Raw genomic sequence first — 15,631 nt, 5'->3', positions numbered from 1 at the left:
CCCCAACCACCACCCCCGGCCCCTCCCCCTCCCCCTCCCCTCCCTCCCCCCTCCCCCTTATGCTCCCCTCCCCGCTGCCTTTTTTTTAACTCTCATTCCAGGTTTCCCGTCGACTGGAAATATGAGAATATTTTATTGATAATCTGACGTTTTTAATTTCTTCCATAGATTTATTTGTAAAGATTTTTTTTATCCTTGAATAAATACATATGTTGTATTTCATATTTTACTGACTTAGAGTTGATGGGAAATAAATGAACGGATTTGAAATAGTATCTCATTGCAATGCACACCAGTGATTTCAAAATTCGGCGTCATTATTTTCATGAATTCTGGGTTTTACATTTTCAGTTTCATATGAAATAAATTAACCCTCTCTCTCTCTCTCTCTCTCTCTCTCTCTCTCTCTCTCTCTCCTCTCTTTTACATAATCATTCGTATTAATGCCATTATTATCATGTAGGTTCTATGCTCATGAATTGTTCTATTTTTACTTATACTTTACCGATATTCTTCGTGATTCCTCTAATTCGGTAGCGTAGAACTGGTTTTCTCTGCTTACTCGTTAATAAATTAACGAATTTTATAAAATAAAACTAACACGTAAAATATTCTCTCTCTCTCTCTCTCTCTCTCTCTCTCTCTCTCTCTCTCTCTCTCTCTCTCTCTCTCTCTCTCTCCCTCTCTCTCTCTCTCTCTCTCTCTCTTTCGTATGACGTCATGTATCCAACCACTGATTTCTAATTTTCTTATCATTTCTTTTGTATATGTTAAAATCAGAGGATATATATTAAACAAACAAGATGATATATGACTTTTCTACAGTCTGTTCTGAATCAAATCACTTTGCATAGTGTATTTCAAGGTCACCCAGAGGAAACGTAATAGATAAGCAAAGAAGATGGTACTTTTCTTTTATAAGGTTCGTACAGATGAATCACTTTGTAGAGTGTTTGACTCTGTTACCTAAGTCAGTCAGAGAAGAACAATAAATAACGAACATTTGCGGGAAAAAAAACAGTTTTTCTCCACAGATGGATAACAAGGCGAGATCTGATGAAGCACTAGGAATAGCATCCCCATTTTCACTCATTATAAAAAAGGACCACATTTTCGAAGGGGAATCTGCTCATTATAAACGCGCTACAATGCAATTAAATGAGGAGAGATTCCGCATAATTGCGTCAGGGAAGCGTTATGTATTAGGCTAAAGGAAGGACGTAAAAAGAGAAATGAGGTTGGAGAGTGTTTTCCTTGGTTATCATGGAAATGGTAAAGCAGAAGGTGTCAGGAAATTACGCGACTAAATTCTAAATTAATTTGTGGGCGTTTAATCCACACCTGAATTTACAACATACCAAGTTAGAGGTTCTAAGTAAATGCAGACGATTTTATAAGATTCAAACATTAACGAATACTCAGAACTGGAATTGCGGTCGTTATTTAATATGCAAGTAATAAATGTTAACTACGTTGTATTACAGATACGAATTAAAAACTCTATTTCCATGAATAAATATAAAATAGAGATTTTAATCCTCAATATGAAGTTTCAGTATTAAAGTTGAATATACAAATATGCAAATAAACAATAGAAATTTCAATACTCAGTTCGATGTTTCAGTATTAAAGTTTGAAATGTACAACCGAACATATTTTATAGGTCAATTGTATTGATAAGAATGCAAATGAAATGTATAAGATATTTTCATATTCGGTCAAATGCTGTTCCTCCCACAGACCCTTTCATTCCCAATACGCATTGCAAGTACACCTCTCATCGCCACTTAGAACGTTATTTATTTATATATGATGCTTTTGTTGTCTTTGCTCTTGTAAGAAACAAATTATTTTTGTTGTTGGGGGGGGGGGGGGGGGGGTGGGGGGGAGGTTTGAGGAGGATAAAATTGTACAGGCTCTAATCTCAGTTTCAGCAGAGAGACCTACTGAAGTTTTGGTCGCAGCTGACTGCTGTTAATTTCTTCCACCCGACTGCTTCTCGGAATTGAAATAATATTAGTGCAGCAGAGAAAGGGGTTAAATTACAAAACGAAAGTATAAAGGTGAATAGCCTTACCTGCAAAGTAAGCACATTTCCAACAAACTGGCACTCTAAAGTTGGACAATTAGCTCATTACCACTAGTTTCAAACTATGACGAATGTCAATTTATTCTACACGAGAATCACGTTATCTATTTATTCCTAAAGGATTTCAGTTAAATATATGATATTCCTTTTGAAATATATGGGCACTGACAGATATAACAAGCAAGCCAGTACAAAGGTAGTACAAAAGGAAAGAAGAATAACTTACGCGAACAAAATCTTCCCCTAAAATAAACAGATAAACTCAGAAAAGGTAAAATTACAACAATAATTCATTACCACCAAAAAGTGAGAATAAAAAATAAATATCAATAATCCAAGTAGCAACATCAACTTCAATAATGGGTGACATATTTTTTTAGCACGAGCATATCCCCATTAGATGAAGGCTTCTTTTATTACAAAAAGTCTTTTTACATTGTTCTATGAATGCCCATATATTTATATTTATAAATATAACTTTAAACTAACAAAAGTTGTTGAACCACCAAATATATACATTACAGTAAATCATTCATATTTATATCCAAGAGTTTTTTGCAAAATAAACCTATACACTTTTCGTTCAATGTTTCAGTAATTGATTGAAGACTGGTAGAAATGCTGATCATTTCTACCACTCTTCAAAAACTACTGAATTTGAACTATTATCATCCCTGACGCCGAAAGTAGCACCTTTCGTTGGGAAAGCAATTTGTTACGTATTATTATTAGAACTCCGAATATCTAATGAATGCTTCCACTAGCTCTTCAGGAACTCGGTTCTAAGCTAATGTTAAAGACTAGATTAAACTTTCAGTGTGACCTTTCGCATATAACGCCAGCTATTTCAATTATTCCAGCAAGAACTCTTTTTTTTTTGTGACGAAGCTAATTATAATGTTGGTTGGTGTAGTGCAATTACTGCAATTACCATCACTTCTAGTAGCAACACTCCTATTGAAATAAGACAAGAAATGACTGCGTCATGTTTGTAACAACCATTAATTTGTCAGTTTATGATAAGGATAGGATAGAGTCACCTACCTAATCTATTGAAATACAACAACAATAATAATAATAATAATAATAATAATAATAATAATAATAATAATAATAATAATAATAATAATAATAATAATAATAATAAAATATTATTATTAAATTATTATTATTATTATTATTATATTATTATTATTATTATTATTATTTTTGCTCTATCACAGTCCTCCAATCCGACTGGGTGGTATTTATAGTGTGGGGTTCCGGGTTGCATCCTGCCTCCTTAGGAGTCCATCACTTTTCTTACTATGTGCGCCGTTTCTAGGATCACACTCTTCTGCATGATTCCTGGAGCTACTTCAGCCTTTAGTTTTTCTAGATTCCTTTTCAGGGATCTTGGGATCGTGTCTAGTGCTCCTATGATTATGGGTACAATTTCCACTAGCATATCCCATATCCTTCTTATTTCTATTTTCAGATCTTGATACTTATCCATTTTTTCCCTCTCTTTCTCTTCAACTCTGGTGTCTCATGGTATTGCGACATCAGTGAGTGATACTTTCTTCTTAACTTTTTCAATCAACGTCACGTCTGGTCTTTTTGCACATATCACCCTATCCGTTCTGATACCATTGTCCCAGAGGATCTTTGCCTGATCGTACCACTTATTACTGCGAGGTAGCTGATGTTTCTTGCAGAGGCTCCAGTGGAGGGCTTATTATTATTATTATTATTATTATTATTATTATTATTATTATTATTATTATTATTATTATTATTATTATTATATCGATAATAATATTGAGTTTTAGTGGAAAAAAAAGTAGTCTTGGTGATATTGTTCCTTTTGAGATAATTGTCTTGGGTGGGTCAAAGTAACATATACGGATGGGTAACGTTTTATGGGGAGTTTAGTGGAAAAAAATAGTCTTCTTGGTGATATTGTTCCTTTTAGATAATTGTCTTGGGTAAAGTAACATATACGGATGGGTAACGTTTTATGGGGAAGTTATTCATATAAATCCAGGAAACTAAACGGTTTCATTTTCCACAGTAATAATAATAATAATAATAATAATAATAATAATAATAATAATAATAAGATAATAATAATAATAATAATAATAATACAAATTATTATATTATTATTATTATTATTATTATTATTATTATTATTATTAAGAAAAATTGTTTATAAATTCCTCGAAACCATATATGAAGATGGAAAATTTCCAAAATTTAATTACTTAGGAGCTTGTTATAATAGCTGTACTATTTCGGAAGGGGAAAAACTATGAGCTTGATGAACACCAAACTTAAAACAATAAACGTGAAGAAATGGGTCTAAAAAATTAAAATAAAAATAGGAGCCATTGGGACCGAAGATGCGCAAGAGGAATGAAAATAACACGAGATGAAGAAAGGAATATTGAGACGAAATCTTTCAGATATTGAGTGAGCGATAACCAACGCATGTTCTCTTGAGCAGGGACCTTGTGAGAGTTTAAAAAGTTAAATCAACAATGGACAAGTGGAATCACACATAGAAAAAAAAATGGCTTGAAATTGCAGCGAATGTAAGATTATACAATAGTTCAGCAAGCTCTGTTTTGCTATACGGTCGTGAATCATAGTTGAACAATGCACCGTATCTGGAAGATTTTGTCAGTTTGAAAATATAATGTTAAAAAAAAATAATAGGCCTCAGATAGCATGATACAATGATAAATGACACCAATATAAATAAATTTTCTGTCCGGTAATGGCCTCAGCCACGGCCCATAATTCTTAGCCGCGGCCCACGAAACACAGCTACGGTCCGGTGGTGGCCATTCGTGCGATTAGATCTAACTTTAACCTTAAATAGATTAAATACTACTGAGGCTAAAGGGCTGCAATTAGCTATTTGTGATGATTGGAGGGTGGATGATCAACATACTTATTTGCAGCCCTCTAGCCTCAGTAGTTCTTAAGATCTGAGAGCGGATGGACAGGCAAAGCCGGCACAATACAATAGTCTTCTTTTACAGAACTAAAATTACGGAGGTTCTATACGTAGGTTAGATCATAGTGAAGTGGAGATGGTTTGAACAATGTCTCTCGCACCATACACAGGAGTATAGTGTATGATAGTGTCAACTGAGCTCCAGTGGGTTACCAAAGGCAACGGAATATCCAGACCTACTTTGAAGTGAACTATGAGATAAGAGATAAGATATGAATGGAATTTTTGAAAATATAAAGCACTGGACAGACGCGAGTGCCCTAATTTCACAGAGGCTTCCTATTTCAAAGCAATTATCTTTTCTAATAATTGATATCGAACAGAATATATATTTGCATGTCCATAGAACGACAGTGCTCGTAACTGATAGCTTAATTTCTAATTCCCGATGATGAAATTATTCCAGAATTTTAAATCCACTCAAAATCTATTTTGCAAAAGCCATCAGCCCAACTAATCACCTAATCTATGCTAGTAATGGGCACTCTAGCCAAAAATATGGTGTTTATATAGTAATTTTCTATCGAATGGTCATCAGAGAACAAAGAATTATAGACCATTTAATGAATTCAGAGGCTTAGTTTCCTGCTTTGTATAATACACAGACACACGCGCATACACATACATATGTATGTTTATATATAATACATACACGTCTATGTGTAAGCGCGCGTGTGTGAGTGTGTGTCTGTGTATTATGCAAAGCAGGAAACTAATCCTCTGAATGCGTTAAATGGTAAAGAATTCTTTGTTTTATATGTATATATATATATATATATATATATATATATATATATATATATATATGTATATATATATATATATATATATATATATATATATATATATATACATATTTAGTAAGCGAGCAGAATCGATTGTCCTTTGAACATAGTAAACAATAGTACATTACAGTTTTAAACATAAAAGACTCATAACTAGCAAAACACACAATGGAATTGACACCCTAATGAACGACAAAAAAAAAAGAAAAAAAAAAAGAGGGAATCTCTTCCAAATTAATTAGTCTAGACGTGATGGGGAAGGATTTTCCTACAATTAGCCTAAAACAATGTACCAGAGAAAGCTACATACATTTCCCTCAGAATTTCCGAATCTTCGTTAAAAGATAGGCAGAAGGTACGAGGAGCTAAAAATAAGGGAAACATGATACAATCAAGAACTGGAATGGACCGGAATCCATAAAAGAGGAAGAGGAGACGAAATGAACGGGAATGCAATCGGCGATTCTCGGGGGAATTCCTGTATCGAAAATCTAAAATAATAATGCTGATTTAGATTAGAAGGCTACAGATGGAATAATATTGGCATGTATGGTTTCCTGAAAATGGGGTTTATCTTTATATTAATTACGATGCAAAGAATGCAGTGTAAATTAAAAATTAGAATATAAAAGAAGATAAAATCATGGAAAAGTAAGCCTTTGTGCAAATATGAGCTCAGGGTCTATATAGTAATTCCAGGGTAATTCTACGGTTCAGTAGTTCCTCGTTGGCCGACTGCATTTCGCGCTCGGCTACCAACACGGTGGTCCGAACTTCGATTCTCGGCTCGGCCAACGCGGAACCAGAGGAATTTATTTCTGGTGATAGAAATTCATTTCTCGATACAATGTGGTTCGGATCCCACAATAAGCTGTAGGTCCCGTTGCTAGGTAACCAAATGGTTCCTAGTCTCGTAAAAATATCTAATCCTACGGGCCAGCCCTAGGAGAGCTGTTAATCAGCTCAGTGGTCTGGTAAAACTAAGATATACTTAACTTAACAAGGGTTCAGTATTGATCAGGTCACTTCCTCACCACGCCTCTGGTGCCATAAGCCAGTGAATCATGCACCTGGTAGTCGGCTGACTGTAGTACCACGCTGTCCAAACTGGGAAGGAAGAATAAAGAATGTGAGTGAGAAATTACTAATTTTTTGGAGGGGTGTGGGCCGGGTTGCTGCGGGGGGGGGGAAATTACACATACCCATATGTGGTAAAAAACATTATCTCTTTTCCGAACACTTTTAATCATGTGTGTTCAGAATAAAAGAGCCTTTATCGAAATAAAAAAGAAAAATAAATATTTCTGAGACAAAACATGAAAGGAATGAATAGAGACAAAGGTATCATGTGTTGATAGCGTATGACAATTTCTTTTATCATTCTGAAAAGGAAAATAGAAACTGTTCGTTCATAAATAAAGTCCTATAAAATAATTTTTATGGTGTATATTATACGTCTAAAACTCCTCCTCGTTAACATTCATTATTATACATCTTTATATCACTGAATATAGGCATTTTCGCTATTCATTGGCCAAATATAACCATAAAGCAAGAAATGCATATTGTCGAATGTGGTACCAAATTCCATTTTACTCGGATGGAAAGTTTCTTTAGCTTAGAAATTACTGAAGTAACTAATTGAGGGCATCCAGGGTCGTTACTGCCTGAATACAAATGACTCATAAACTGCGTGAAACGTGAAGGACATCCCTCAATAATCATGAATTCTACAGTTTCATGAAATACAAAATAGCTGAGCCATGAGAAGTTACCATTAACAATTATGAATTACTGAAGAGACTAGGAATACAATGTAGATATGGACGGCCATCAATTCCAAATAATGTGCTATCTTCTTATAAATCCTACAGACGATGAGATACAGAACTATTGCAGAAAATGCAGCTGTTGGTAATACGCAATTTTTACAATTATTTTTGAATCCTACTGTCGATGAGATACAGAACTATTGCAGAAAATGCAGCTGTTGGTAATACGCAATTTTTACAATTATTTTTTAATCCTACTGACGATTAGATACAGAACTATTGCAGAAAGTGCTACTTTCCGTAATACGCAATTTTTACAATTATTTTTGAATCCTACTGACGATGAGATACAGAACTATTGCAGAAAGTGCTGCTTTCCGTAATACGCAATTTTTACAATTATTTTTGAATCCTACTGACGATGAGATACAGAACTATTGCATAAAGTGCTGCTTTCCGTAATACGCAGTTTTTAAAATTATTTTTGAATCCTACTGACGATGAGATACAGAACTATTGCAGACAATGCAGCTGTTGGAAATACGCAGTTTTTACAATTATTTTTGAATCCTACTGACGATGAGATACAGAACTATTGCAGAAAATGCAGCTGTTGGTAAAACGCAATTTTTACAATTATTTTTGAATCCTACTGACGATGATATACAGAACTATTGCAGAAAATGCAGCTGTTGGTAATACGCAATTTTTACATTATTATTTTTGAATCCTACTGACGATGAGATACAGAACTATTGCAGAAAATGCAGCTGTTGGTAATACGCAATTTTTACATTAATATTTTTGAATCCTACTGACGATGAGATACAGAACTATTGCAGAAAATGCAGCTGTTGGTAATACGCAATTTTTAAAATTATTTTTGTATCCTATAGACGATGAGATACAGAACTATTGCAGAAAATGCTGCTGTCAATAAAAAGTAATTCTAACAATTATTTTTGAACCCTACAGATGATGAGATACAGAACTATAGCAGAAAATGCAGCTGTTGGAAATACGCAGTTTTTACAATTATTTTTGAATCCTACAGACGATGAGATACAGAACTATTGCAGAAAATGCAGCTGTTTGTAATACGCAATTTTTACAATTGTTTTTGAATCCTACAGACGATGAGATACAGAACTATTGCAGAAAATGCAGCTGTTGGTAATACGCAATTTTTACAATTATTCTTGAATCCTACAGACGATGAGATACAAAACTATTGCAGAAAATGCAGCTGTTGGTAATACGCAATTTTTACAATTATTTTTTAATCCTACTGACGATGAGATACAGAACTATTGCAGAAAATGCAGCTGTTGGCAATAAGCAATTTTTACAATTATTTTTGAATCCTACAGACGATGAGATACAGAACTATTGCAGAAAATGCAGCTGTTGATAATACGCAATTTTTACAATTATTTTTGAATCCTACAGACGATGAGATACAGAACTATTGCAGAAAATGCTGCTGTCGGTAGTACGTAATTTTTACAAATATTTTTTAATCCTACAGACGATGTGATACAGAACTATTGCAGAAAAATAATGCTGCTGTCAGTAATACGTAATTTTAAACAATTATTTTGAAACCTACAGACGATGAGATACAGAAACTATTGCAGAAAAATGCTGCTGTCGGTAGTACGTAATTTTTACAAATATTTTTTAATCCTACAGACGATGTGATACAGAACTATTGCAGAAAATGCTGCTGTCAGTAATACGTAATTTCTACAATTATTTTTGAATCCTACAGACGATGAGATACAGAACTTTTGCAGAAAGTGCTGCTGTCAGTAATACGTAATTTTAACAATTATTTTTGAAACCTACAGACGATGAGATACAGAACTATTACAGAAAATGCTGCTGTCGGTAGTACGTAATTTTTACAAATATTTTTTAATCCTACAGACGATGTGATACAGAACTATTGCAGAAAATGCTGCTGTCAGTAATACGTAATTTCTACAATTATTTTTGAATCCTACAAACGATGAGATACAGAACTTTTGCAGAAAGTGCTGCTGTCAGTAATATGCAGTTTTTACAACTGTTTTTGAATCCTACTGAAATGCTACCGTCCTCCCTGAAGCTCATCATTCCAATAGTCTCCATCAATATCTGGCAGTGTAATGTTTGCCGAGCCTATATTGGTAACTGGTTTCGGCAGCGTCCCTCGTTAAGATGCAGATCGCATTGTGCTGAGGTCGCCGACTGTGACCATGTTTTGGAAATCCAGAGCTACAGCGGGTGGTTTTAGATGTTCATTCAGAGTTCCTGGATGTGTATTTATTTTTGTTTTCAGTTACTTGTGTTTTTTTTTTTTTATGTACGGTGAATATAATAAGTAGTTGTTATTAATGTTTCATGTATGTATTATGAGGATAATGAATAGTTTTTACTAAGGTTTTCTGGATATGCATCTATGTTTCCCATTATTTGTGTTCATTTATGTATTTTGAGGCTAATAAATAATTTCTACTAAGGTTTCCTGGATAATCAATAGTTTTTAATCATGTTTCATGGATCTGTATTTGTTTACAGTTATTAATATTTTTTATATATATCATGAGGATAGTAAGTACTTTTTCTTCAGTTTCATAGATATGTATTTGTTTAGAGTTATTAATGTTTATTTATGTATTATCAGGATGATAAATGGCATTTATGAAGGTTTCATGGCCATGTTTACAGTTATTTGTGTGTGTGTGTGTGTGTGTGTTTGTGTTTGAGTGTGTGTGTGTTTGCATTGCAAAGACTGGCCATTTGTTTTTCATTAACAAATCTTGACTGCTTTTGAAACTCGTTTCATGTGTTTGTTCTGAAATCTAGTATATCATAAAATCTAGTTTATGAATGTTTATGACACTAGAATGTGAAAAAAAGCACATAACCTTAGTAAATGGAAAATTGAAATAACAAGGAAATCAGGGTCTGTGCCGAAGGTTTGGAAGAAACAAATATTGCTATCAAAGTGAAATTTTACAGAAAAAACATAAAAAAAATTCCGAGTTGAACTTTTATCAAATGAAATATAATGAAAAATATATAAACAGAAATATAATGAAATTTAAAACGAAGCCATTAGACACGAAGAATATTGCAAGCAAAGTATTTAGTATTTGAACATTTGAACGTAGATAAGAAAGCAGATTAACTTGAAAAATATATTCTTTCGTCATAATATATATAATATATATTATATATATATATATATATATATATATATTATATATACGTATAATACATACACATAAATATATATTATATATATATATATAATATATATATATATATATATATATATATATATATACTAATATATATATATATATATATGATATATATAATAATATATATATATATATATATATATATATATATATATATATATATATATATATATACACACACACACACACACACACACATATATATATATATATATATATTATATATATATATATATATATATATATATATATATATATATATATATATAATATATATATATAATATAATGTATTATATATATATATATATATATATATATATATATATATATTATATATATATATGAGTTACCTATCCGCTGACACCTATTACCAGCAAAGGTATTTAATATTTGGTATACGTTAAACCTGTGCGTTAAGGAGAATTGGTTACACTCAATCTCTCCCCCGCCCCCTCTCTCTCTCTCTCTCTCTCTCTCTCTCTCTCTCTCTCTCTCTCTCTCTCTCTCCTCTAATCTCTATCTCTCTCCTTCTCCATTCTATTAGGTCATCAAATTAGAGTTGGAGTTACAAAAAATATAATATTTATTCAAAATAAAATACTAGTTGGATGACTTAAATTCTTACAGGTTCAACAATGGAAAGATAATAATTCAAGTCTCACAGAGAAACCACTCAGATAACCCCCCAGTATTTAAATGTCTCAATCAGTAATTAGTCATATCAATTATCTCTTCTCCAAAATATTATAGTTCACTCCACACGTAACCCTCGGCCCCCTAGGACATTCGGTCCCCTCACTAGAACCGCCCATTGCAGCCTGGAACTTTAACACTGAAATAAAATAGACTTTCGCAGAGCTATCGTAGCATTCTGCCTTTTCTCCCGTAACTGTCTCCCTCGTTTCTGCCTAAACCAAGTCATTAAGAATAGACATAGTTCGTACACGTACACATGAACTCACACTCTTCGGTAACGCCTCAATAAACTGGTCATAGCCAGTTTTCAAAGGCACCTTGAACAAGCCCTCGTGAACTCACATAACTACAGAAATGATTTGTCAGCTTTCTAAGGTCATCGCTTCGGACTCTGTCTCTATGGGAAGTTAAAAGCAATGAATCTGCGCATTCTAAAAAAGTCACAGCACATCGCAATGGCATATTAAATATATTATTAATTATAGCCCCTTTCATCTAACATAGCTCGGCCACCTAAAATTGCTAGCCCCTGCCTAGCCATAGGTCACACAAAACAGCTCATATATATAAAAAACATTGGCTGGCTCAAAACACAAATAGTAATAACTGCACGTCTCTGGCATTATAAAGTAATGTCTATCACGCTTCATCTCCCATAACATTTGGGCGTATAAATTTTCTCATTTTGTATTCTTGAATATCCCTCTTTGTCTGCAACTTCCTGCACAGACGTAGCAAGCTGTAGGAAGGCGAACGACCTCCCTCCCTGTAGAAGACTTCTAATGGCTTCTGTAGACCCAAAAGCGCTGTAGACTCGTAGAAACTCTCGTAATTACCCTGGGCAAACGACAGCAACATCTCTGCACGGCTGGTGGACGTCTTGCTAGCATCGGGGAATGACGATTATGGTGTGTACATATGTCAGTCAAGTCATCAGTCGATCAAAAAAGAATTAACCCCAGACATACTACTTCTATCATATAATGACTTCAAAAATTCAGAAATACTAACTGAACGCCTCCCAATTAACTCCATTTAACACGACCACTAAATCATAAGTCATTATCACAACTCGGCAAAGAAAATATTAAGTTCTCTAACTCACTTCTCCAAATTCACACATCAGCACACACAATCCAAAACTCACAGTAACTCCACGGACTTCTGCACTCACATTTCAAACTCGAAGATTCTCACAAGTAAAAAAAGAAAAAAGGCAATGAGCCCAAGAAAAAAAAAATCATGTAACAAGCTCAGACCCAAAAAATCAAAAATGTTCTCCCAAGCTCTGATATTTGAACAACCCACAAAATCAGTAAAAATCTCCAATGTTTAACAGCAAAAACCCCTTTACTGCTCACATAATTAATTACAATGAGACATAATGTCAAACGCCCATTTATGTAAATCACAACCCCGATAAATTACATCTCTCATAGGAAAAGGAAAAAAATAAAAAAAAGATAATCACAAGTAAACTTCCCCCATCACAAAGCACATAATATATGCATGATATACACAATTATCCCCGCGTTTTCCCAAACAAATGCAATATGCATAGATACGGAATTTTTGCCATCGCAACTATTCATGCGACCGCACATGACCACAAAGCAAACTCTTACACGTGCACTTTCATGAAATGCTATGGTCAACATTTCCAGATGTTGCAAAACTCTGAGCAATCACCACTAGAGGAAGGGAATCAGCACACCGGACTCATCACAGCGGTTTCAGCAAAAAAATCTACCTGCGGACACGTTTGCTAGAACTGCAGCATAAAAAAATGTCTAATCAGACTCCCAAGTTCAGAAACTCATGATTCTTCAAGAAAAAGGTTCTACACTGACATGAAGTAAGCACATTTCACTAAATTATCTCCAGGATATGACTAAGCTGCTCAAAGATTGTCTCGAAGACATATCTCTCACATGATATTGCCCAATTATAAAAAAAATTATCACCTATCTGGGATAAAAAAAACTACGATAAACTCGTAATCCAGCAATTATATGCCTCCAAAAATAACAAACTTGTGAATATAAGAAATGCATAAATCTCCATAGGACCACAATGCAGTAATGCCACTCGCCTCCAATTAGTCACAAAACCAAAAAAAAGAACCACAGAACTCTTCTCTTGGCACGAAAAAAACTCCCAGAAATTTAACTCAAAAAATATTTCCTCCATTTAATTAATAACCACACCACACCATATTCCCTCTTATTTCCCCAATAACCAAGTGTTAATAAAATCCACCACTCCAGCAAAAAAAATTCACCTCTGTTTCAGAAAATAAAATTACTTACCTCTATTTCACCAATAACTCCATGTGGAATAAAACGAGTCTCCAAAAAATATATCTCCAAGCAGGATAATCAAAAATGAAATCCCATCTCCAAAAAAATGCACTCAAAGCATAGCTACAGCTGACACACTCAAAAATATTGCCACATATATCTCCTCAAAAAGGTGTCTCCATTTGCAACAAAGATGACTGCAAAATAATTGAACTAAACATAGCTCTCAGCACCATAGGCAAATATCAAATGGCCAAAAATATATCACCAATATATTATATCTCAAATTATAACTCAATGTTATAGTGAAAACTATAAACTCTCTCCTTAGCATAACTGCTGAAAAAGGGCAAAAAATCGGCAAATAAAATTGTCCAGGAAATTCTAGAAAAAATCACCAATGTGTCTAAGCATAGACTTCTCCATATGCACTACGACATAAGCCACTAGAAACTTAGCCAAGTTTCCTATCTCTGTCAAAGTTGTCACAAATACAACAAAAGTATTGTGCAAAAAAACCCCACAACTTCTGGAACATAAATATCCAGAAAAAAAATGTAGTGCCATTACGTATGCATTAAAAAAAATGCAAAAATTCTCCCATAAATCTCTCTGCAGCATCAAACAGCTGAAAACACAAACACATTCCCGAACAATGACTGTAAGTTACGAACTCAGATATTAAAAAAAAAATTCACACAAACTGGAGAGAAAAAATAAATTCAAATTCACCCATGATAAAACTTGTGTCAGCGATGGCTAACATCTAAAAAAGGAGAAAAGAAAAATCAATGGCACTTTTAACTATCCCCATGACTCATGTAGATGTCAAGCAATTATCTGCTGAACTCATAAATAAAGAAAAAAAAAGTGTTGTTATTTCCTCCCAAATTAAAAAAAAAAAAACACCATCCTTGACAGTATTACAGCACCCACGTATTATTATATAAAAAAAATCACCAGTATCAGAAGTAGAAGTATCATTATCAGCAGTATCACCAAAATTGCTATCATCAAAATCACCAGTATTAGTATAAAAACATTACTAATGTTAATGCTTGTCCATTCACCAAAAATTCAGCCCAAAATTCACCCAAAGGTTCAGCAAAATTCAGCACAATTCACCAAGATTCAGCCAGATTCATCACCCATTAACGACTGACATATTCTCCAAAGTTATAAAAACTCAATAAATAATTAACCACAAAACTTCTCCCATAATTCATTGTAATAATTCTCCATAATATAATTATCTGTTATAATTATAAAATAATCTCCCATGAAATATCTCAAATCATGATAATTCTACTTAAGTACCTCCCCGTAAAATATCTCAAGTATACACCAATATTGCCAATCCCCCACAATCAACACCCACCTGACAACACCAGTCAGCAATCATCATCAGTCAGCACCACCGGGCAATCACCAACTGACAACATCAGTCATCACCACCCATCACCACTTAGCACCACTTAGCACCACTTTTAAAGCAATCTCTCCAACACAATAAAAAAAATAATAATAATCTTTGTGCCCCCATTATATTTGTGCCTTCCAAAGCATAAGGAAAACTTACACACATCCCATATGTATATCATTTCCTTTTCTCTTCATTCAAGAAAAAGAAAATCTCTTTCTAAAAAAAAACCCTACGGGCATCTCACATCATCAACTAATCATTATCAGCTGATGTCCTGGCATTGGAAATTCATTATCAAGGGCAAATTCA

Source organism: Macrobrachium nipponense, chromosome 17, assembly GCF_015104395.2.
Source record: "Macrobrachium nipponense isolate FS-2020 chromosome 17, ASM1510439v2, whole genome shotgun sequence".
Lineage (NCBI taxonomy): Eukaryota > Metazoa > Arthropoda > Malacostraca > Decapoda > Palaemonidae > Macrobrachium > Macrobrachium nipponense.
This window is presented reverse-complemented; position numbering follows the sequence as displayed.